Here is an 8,313-nt window from a genome sequence, read left to right as displayed (position 1 = left end):
TTGAGATGCGGCTTCAGGGTCGACCTCAATCCGCTTCATCAGCGCTTGAGAAGGGAGGCTCCGATAGGATTTTGGTTTTGGAGTATTTGCCGGTGATAAAATCAACTGATCCTCTTATCAGAAACACTGTCTAGATAACATGGACATCCCAGATAGCAAAAAATATCCGCATGGCTTCTTTATGCCGCCAGCCCCAAGCTGTCGGCTATAGGTGCGTCCCGCTGGCGGGAATGAAACTTTTGCCGCCAAATACGTCACTCCCATTTGTTGCGAGATGCCGCTGCATGCAGCTGGCGGACCGACTGCTTAATTTATGCAAAAGTGGCTGCCGCCATTGGGATTGTTTATAGTTCTTTGAAACTCTGCTGAAAAAAACTGTTAAGTATTAAATGTTGGGCTCTATTGGAGTCCATTGGAATTGGGGGAAGCCTGCAGTGTTTTCCTCGGAGGACATAATTTCTTCTCGACTGACTGGGAGGGACATCGGCGTTTTGGATGACATGGTGGTGAGTAAATTATCTGGATTTTTCTTTTAAGAAAATGGAATATTCCTTTAAGAGAAATTTATTTCTCTTCTGGAATTAGACTACTATGCATACAAAAAACTTCCATACACAGTATACATACTATATTTTTATGCCATTTCAAACATAGTTTCTATCTTTTGAAATATATAACTCTTTTTAAAAACCTTAATATTCTTTTCTAATATCTTCATATTTCGCTTTTTTTTGAGAAAATTTTCTCTCTTCTGTGGAAAATCATGTACATTTTGTGGAAACCTCCTTTTTCTGAATGAAGCGATGCACTTATATATGAATCAATATCAGTGTCAGTTACAGACAGACTCATTCAGTGTAGACTGTATGTCTGATGTTGAGGGTATGATAGAGTCAGCGCAGTGTGATTAAGACGCATCCGTGCCAGTACAGGCGAGCTGACAGAGGGCTGCTCTCTCAGGTTCCCTAAGCTGCACTCAGTTCCGCTCTGCTGCATTGCAGTACATTAAAAGAAAGGTAGAGAAGTGAGGAGAACAGAGAAACAGAGAGGAGCACAAAGCAGGTGAAGAAGTAAGAGGCCAGTGGGTGAATGGAAATGTTGTGGGGTAAGGAAGCAGAGTAGAGGTTACAATTAAAGGGAAAGGGTGCAGTTGTGAAGTTTTAATCAGAAAACAGTAGGTGTGGGCAGAAAGGATATGAGCAGTGTAAAGAAAAGGTCCATCAGAGGAGTTATAATTGCGAAGTAAGTGCAGTAGTGGAGTTATAACTGAGAAGGATGTGCACTAGAGGTATTATGACTGAAAAGGAGGTGCAGTGAAGGAGTTATGATTGAGAAGGAAGTGCAGTTGTGGAGTTATGAATGAGATTGAGGTCCAGTAGCAGAGTTATTATTATTAGGAAGGAGGTGCAGTAGAGGAGTTATGATTGAGAAGGAGGTACAGTAATGGAGTTATAATGGAAAAGGAGGTGCCTTAGATGAGTTATAATGAAAGGGAGGTGCCTTAGAGGAGTTATGACTGAGATAGAGGTACAGTAGAAGAGTTATGATTGAGAAGAAAGTGTAGTAGTGGAGTTATAATTGAGAAAAATTGTCCAGTGGAGTTATGATCGAGAAGGAGGTTTGAGTTACAGAAGGAGGTGCAGTAGAGAAGTTATGATTGAGAAGGAGGCTCAGTAGAGGAGTTGTAATTGAGAAGGAAGTGCTGTAGTGGATTTATGATTGAGAAGGAAGTGCAGTTGTGGAGTTATGACTGAGAAGGAGGTGCAGTAGCGGAGTTATTATTATTGGGAAGGAGGTGCAGTAGAGGAGTTAAAATTGAAAAGGAGGTGCAGTAATGGAGTTATGATTGAGAAGGAGGTACAGTAATGGAGTAATAATTGAGAAGGAGGTGCAGTAGTGGAGTTATAAATGAGAAGGAGCTGGATTACAGGAATTATGATTGAAAAGGAAGTGCAGTTCCGGAGTTATGACAGAGAAGGAGGTGCAGTAGAGGAGCTGTTATTATTAAGACATGTAGTAGAGGAGTTATTATTATTGGGAAGGAGGTGCAGTTTATAGAGTTATGACAGAGACAGAGGTGCAGTAGTAGAGTTATAAATGAGAAGGAGGTGCAGTACAGGAGTTATGATTGAGAAGGAAGTGCAGTTGCAGATTTATGACAGAGAAGGAGGTGCAGTACAGGAGTTGTTATTATTGGGAAATAGATGTAGTCGAGGAGTTATTATTATTGGGAAGGAGTTGCAGTTTATAGAGTTATGACAGAGACAGAGGTGCAGTAGTGGAGTTATAAATGAGAGGGAGGTGCAGTACAGGAGTTATGATTGAGAAGGAAATGCAGTTGCGGAGTTATGACAGAGAAGGAGGTGCAGTAGAGGAGTTGTTATTATTGGGAAATAGATGTAGTAGAGGAGTTATTATTATTGGGAAGGAAGTGCAGTTTATAGAGTTATGACTGAGAAGGAGGTGCAGAAGTGGAGTTATAAATGAGAGGGAGGTGCAGTACAGGAGTTATGATTGAGAAGGAAATGCAGTTGCGGAGTTATGACAGAGAAGGAGGTGCAGTAGAGGAGTTGTTATTATTGGGAAATAGATGTAGTAGAGAAGTTATTATTATTGGGAAAGAGCTGCAGTTTATGGAATTATGACAAAGACGGAGGTGCAGTAGTAGAGTTATAAATGAGAAGGAGGTGCAGTACAGGAGTTATGATTGAGAAGTAAGTGCAGTTGCAGATTTATGACAGAGAAGGAGGTGCAGTAGACGAGTTGTTATTATTGGGAAATAGATGTAGTAGAGGAGTTTTTATTATTGGGAAGGAGGTGCAGTTTATAGAGTTATGACAGAGACGGATGTGCAGTAGTGGAGTTATAAATGAGAAGGAGGTGCAGTACAGGAGTTATGATTGAGAAGGAAGTGCAGTTGCGGAGATATGACAGAGAAGGAGGTGCAGTAGAGGAGTTGTTATAATTGGGAAATAGATGTAGTAGAGGAGTTATTATTATTGGGAAGGAAGTGCAGTTTATAGAGTTATGACTGAGGAGGAGGTGCAGAAGTGGAGTTATAAATGAGAGGGATGTGCAGTACAGGAGTTATGATTGAGAAGGAAATGCAGTTGCGGAGTTATGACAGAGAAGGAGGTGCAGTAGAGGAGTTGTTATTATTGGGAAATAGATGTAGTAGAGGAGTTATTATTATTGGGAAGGAAGTGCAGTTTATAGAGTTATGACTGAGAAGGAGGTGCAGAAGTGGAGTTATAAATGAGAGGGAGGTGCAGTACAGGAGTTATGATTGAGAAGCAAATGCAGTTGCGGAGTTATGACAAAGAAGGAGGTGCAGTAGAGGAGTTGTTATTATTGGGAAATAGATGTAGTAGAGAAGTTATTATTAGTGGGAAAGAGCTGCAGTTTATGAAATTATGACAGAGACAGAGGTGCAGTAGTGGAGTTATAAATGAGAAGGAGGTGCAGTACAGGAGTTATGATTGAGAAGGAAGTGCAGTTGCGGAGATATGACAGAGAAGGAGGTGCAGTAGAGTAGTTATTATTATTGGGAACTAGATGCAGTAGAGGAGTTATTATTATTGGGAAGGAAGTGCAGTTTATAGAGTTATGACTGAGAAGGAGGTGCAGTACAGGAGTTATGATTAAGAAGGAGGTGCAGTACAGGAGTTATGATTGAGAAGGAAGTGCAGTTACGGAGATATGACAGAGAAGGAGGTGCAGTAGAGGAGTTGTTATTATTGGGAATTATGACAAAGACGGAGGTGCAGTAGTGGAGTTATAATTGAGTAGGAGGTGCGGTACAGGAGTTATGATTGAGAAGAAAGTGCAGTTGTGGAGTTATGACAGAGAAGGAGGTGTAGTAGAGGAGTTATTATTATTGGGAAATAGATGTAGTTAAGGAGTTATTATTATTATTGGGAAGGAGGTGCAGTTTATGGAGTTATGACTGAGATGGAGGTGCAGTAGAAGAGTTATGATTGAGAAGATGTAGTTAGGGAACTGTAGAAGTTAAATTCTGTATATTCGTCACTTTAATACCATTAAATAATCACTTCCAAATATGTGTTATACGTTGTTAATTTCAAAGTGAATTAAGAAGGCAAAAGATACCTCTATTCTATTCATATTATAACAACCTTAATACATAGATCAAAGCATAACGAATACACACCACACAGAGGTTTGTTATCGACGGAGATTGGAGCCAGAGATAAGACACTTAGGCGCTGATCCATAAGCACTGTGTGAATGATAGTCTTTAGCCTGAATGAGGTCTAATTTACCAGCTCTAATTACTGACTGCTTGCTCTCAGAGTGCAGAGAGATAGCATCAGTCATTAGACATTTCCTAATTTCTCAGCAAACCAGCCTTTATATTACCAGCTCTGTCCAAGCAGCCAAGAATAAGACAAGAAAGTGGGTGTTATTTGTCCATGTGGATAAACTTTCATTTGGCATACACTCTTAAACATAAAGATATAATAAAATGAACCCCAAACATACAGTATGCAGTAGTCTTGACCACCATGCCACCATTTGATTGTTTTTTTTTTTTTTGCAATGGCACAGTGATCATATATAATTATTTATCAGTCTCTCTATTAGAATAAAACCAAAAAATACAGTAAGTGTGTGTGTGCAGTATTAATAAACTAAATACAATTATAAGCTAAAGTGTCAAGTATACACTTGAGTTTGTATCTTTAAGAGACCCAAAACGTAATTATGGATGGCCATTAAAACAAATTTTAAAACAACAAAGTTGGTGGCCCAAGACTTTCGTACAGTAATATATCTAAAAAAAATAAGTCCATTTTTTTATTTGTATATAGACAGCAGAGAAGTAAAGGTTTGAGTGGTCAGATATAGTGTTACATATGTCCTTATGTAAAAACGTATGTATTTTATTTTATGTGACATATATATTTAATCTATCTCTCTTGGAAATGTTTTAGAGGTGCTGTAATGCAATGTCAACATCTATAAAGCAGTAGTGCAAAGCTTTGTAATGCGTGACTGTGCAATGACCTGCAAAGACAGCTCAAAATTTAAATTCAACTCGCTCACAAACTAAAAATATATTAAAGAGTGCAGCACACTAGATTACGTCCACTCTTAAAAATTAAAGTGCTTCATGATGCTTCAGAAGAACCATTTTTGACTGAATAGTTACATAAAGAACCTTCAACATCTGAAGAAACTTTTGTTTCAATAAAGGTTCTTGAGACTATAAAAGTACATGAAAAAATAGTTCTTCTTGTCTGAATGGTTCTTATATGGCAATGGTCACCATTTAACGCCCAAGATCCCCAACCTCGGCCTCGATCTACCTATCAAAGGGCCCAGACTAAACCTCCAGCTTGCTGATTATATTTGAATTACAAAATGCTTTATTCAATTTTCAAATGCCAAAAAATTCTGATTATTTAAAGTTTCCACTTTCCGTGTGGCAAAATGAGGGCAAAACATGCACCATTAATTGAGTTTTCTACATTTTTAACAAAGAAAGTCAGTATCTCATAGCAAAATAATGCTCCGTTTCATGTTTTAATGTCGCTGAAGAAACATTCAAGCGCAGTCCACAAAGCAAGGTTCTTATGTGTTTATTTTTACTATTTTGTGTATCTTAAATACAGGACAAAGCGCATCATGGTGTCGTGCTGAAATATGGGTGATTCTCGTGAAATGAGACTTGTGAGGTGTCATGAAACATTTAAATAAAAAAAGGAAATGTAAGAGTATTAAAATAAGAAGCATACAGTTACAAACATCTCTTCATATACTATTTTGCACATGATTTCAAATGACATACAAACCAATTTTTTTGTTTTTTCCAGATTTAAGGGTAAAATTATCATTACCGCAACGTGTCCAAAGCTGGATTTGTGTTCTTTGACATGGAAATATTTATATTTAAAAAATCGACAATAAATGTAGAGACAATAATAGGGAATATAAATGTGTCCAAGACCAATTTTCTCATCCCCCGGAACAATTTTCAATAATTGTTTAAGCCCTCAAGGAACTAACATTTTCAAAAAAAATTGCTGGAAGGGACATAATTGATCGTGACACTCAAGATGGCTACCAGGTAAGCAGTTCTTATTTTTTGAAATTTTGTTTTTCGTAGTACCTAGACAACTTTTTACTGAAACATTAGCTTGTAAATGCATATATTTAATGTAATATCATGTTGTGGTAATGATCATTTTTTAATAATGATAATCAAAAAAAAAAAAAAAATCTATAGGAAATATTTTATAAATCCTCTAAAAATAATTTTTATAGTAAGTTCAGACCTTAATCTCATGTGCAAAAAAAATGGCTTCAAGGGCTTTTTAAAAAATCTGATGCTGGACACCTTCTAAGTATGGATTTCATGAGAATCACCAATATTTATCCTGTCTATTTATGATTCATGCAATCCACAGAGGCATGGTGCCTGCATGCGAATGCTCTGCTCGGGCATGCAGTGAAGTGAAACCAATTGGAAAAAAAAATCAGAAAAAAATATACCTGTATACAGGTTTGTAACAACATGAGGATGGAGTAAATAATAACAGAATAGTCATTTTTGGGTGAACTATATCTTTAAAAGTGTACCAAATAATAATTGCATAAAGATACTTAAGCAGAAGATCTTAAAATGGAATAAATCTAATGTGAAATTCCCTCACTATGTCTGGACCAAACACAAAATTAATTTCACAAACATTCAGCTTATTTTTACTTGCACCTCAATGCCGTTTTCCTCTCTATTTAGTGTCCACGAGGCCATTAAACCTGACAGTTCATGAAAATGTTAAAATGCAGTAAATATCACCCAATTAGAAGCTCTTTCTCATATCCTAGACAAGACAGAATGTTGTAAATGAGAAAAATCGGTTCCAGTCATTGCACTCGGTAATGCAGAGTTTGCTAAAAATAACAGGTGCTGTGAGTTTACTCAAAGCCAGAGGAAAAATAGTGAAAATCTCTATTTGCATGGAAAATTAAACGTACTCTCTCTTTGTGGGAATGATTACGAATATGGGACCTTTTCATGCTTATGCGATGAATGAATCTATGGGGATTTCTTTGGCCAGTAATCCATTTTATCACATAGAAAGTTAATAACTTCAGTGACGGTCAAGAAGACTTCAGCACTCAATAAGAAAGTAATTAAAGTAGCAAAATGACTTTGAGCAATCATGAGATTGTGTGTCTTGTGTCTCTCATTTCTTTTAAAATAACTCTTAATTTGATGTCTCAGAACCGTACTGTATGGTTTATATATGTATAATAGTAATTTTTCTATATCTGTCCTATCGGTTTCCCAAACAGGGTTTAGATTAATCCAGGACTAGGCCTTAGTTATTACTCAATTTTCTTTAAAAAAATGTACTCACCTCCATGTCATCTAAAATGTTGATGTCTTTCTTTGTTCAATCGAAAAGGAATTTAGTTTTTTAAGAAAAACATTTCAATGCAGTTTCAATGCAGCTTCAAAGGACTCTAAACGATCACAAACGAGGCATAAGGGTCTTATCTAGCAAAATGATTGTAATTATTGGCAAGAAAAAAAATGCACTTTTACTGTGCCTTCACACCAGACGCAGAAAAGGGCGGCAAAACGCGCTATTCGCGCGTAGTTGGACGCTTGAACATTTTGAATTTACACGCTTTATTCGCGCGTGAAATTCTAGTCATTCGAGAGATTCACGCGTAAATTTGCATCATAGGTTGGGCTTATATAGCTCAAATTGAGTAAACTCACCAGATTGTTCGACTTCCCCACTCACTTTCTTCCCAACAAGATCCTTTTAATTCCTGTAAAATTGCGAAGATGTCTCGTGTAGCGATGATGATTGTCCTTCATTGTTGTTTTGTTTTTCTGCCTTCGCTCGCTTTCTGTAATCACGTCACTGCTAGAGCAAGCTCCTCATTGGTTAACGCGTCTCGAAAATCCGCCAAAGTTCACATTTGGTGTGTAACGCGCCATTCGCGCTTATTGTGCCTTCGCGTCTTTGCATTGGCTTAACATGTAAATCACTCGCCCTTACCGCCTCTTCCACGTCTGGTGTGAACGCACTATTAAACCACAACTTCTCGTCTTTCAATTGCCATGTGACGCACCAGCGCGACCTCACGTAATGCGCCATCACGTCAAAAGGTCACGCATGGCGTATGCGAAACTACCGCTTCAGTGTTTACTAGGGGTGTAAAGATTAACTGTGCAAATGCACATTTTCTCAATGAATGAATTTGAATGAATTACGGTGAAATCCTGGCACATCTGAACGCCAGGGGGCGCTCTCATGCAGAAACTCCCTT

The sequence above is a fragment of the Misgurnus anguillicaudatus genome, chromosome 8 (genome assembly GCF_027580225.2).
Source record: "Misgurnus anguillicaudatus chromosome 8, ASM2758022v2, whole genome shotgun sequence".
Classification (NCBI taxonomy): domain Eukaryota; kingdom Metazoa; phylum Chordata; class Actinopteri; order Cypriniformes; family Cobitidae; genus Misgurnus; species Misgurnus anguillicaudatus.
Note: the sequence above shows the minus strand (reverse complement) of the source record.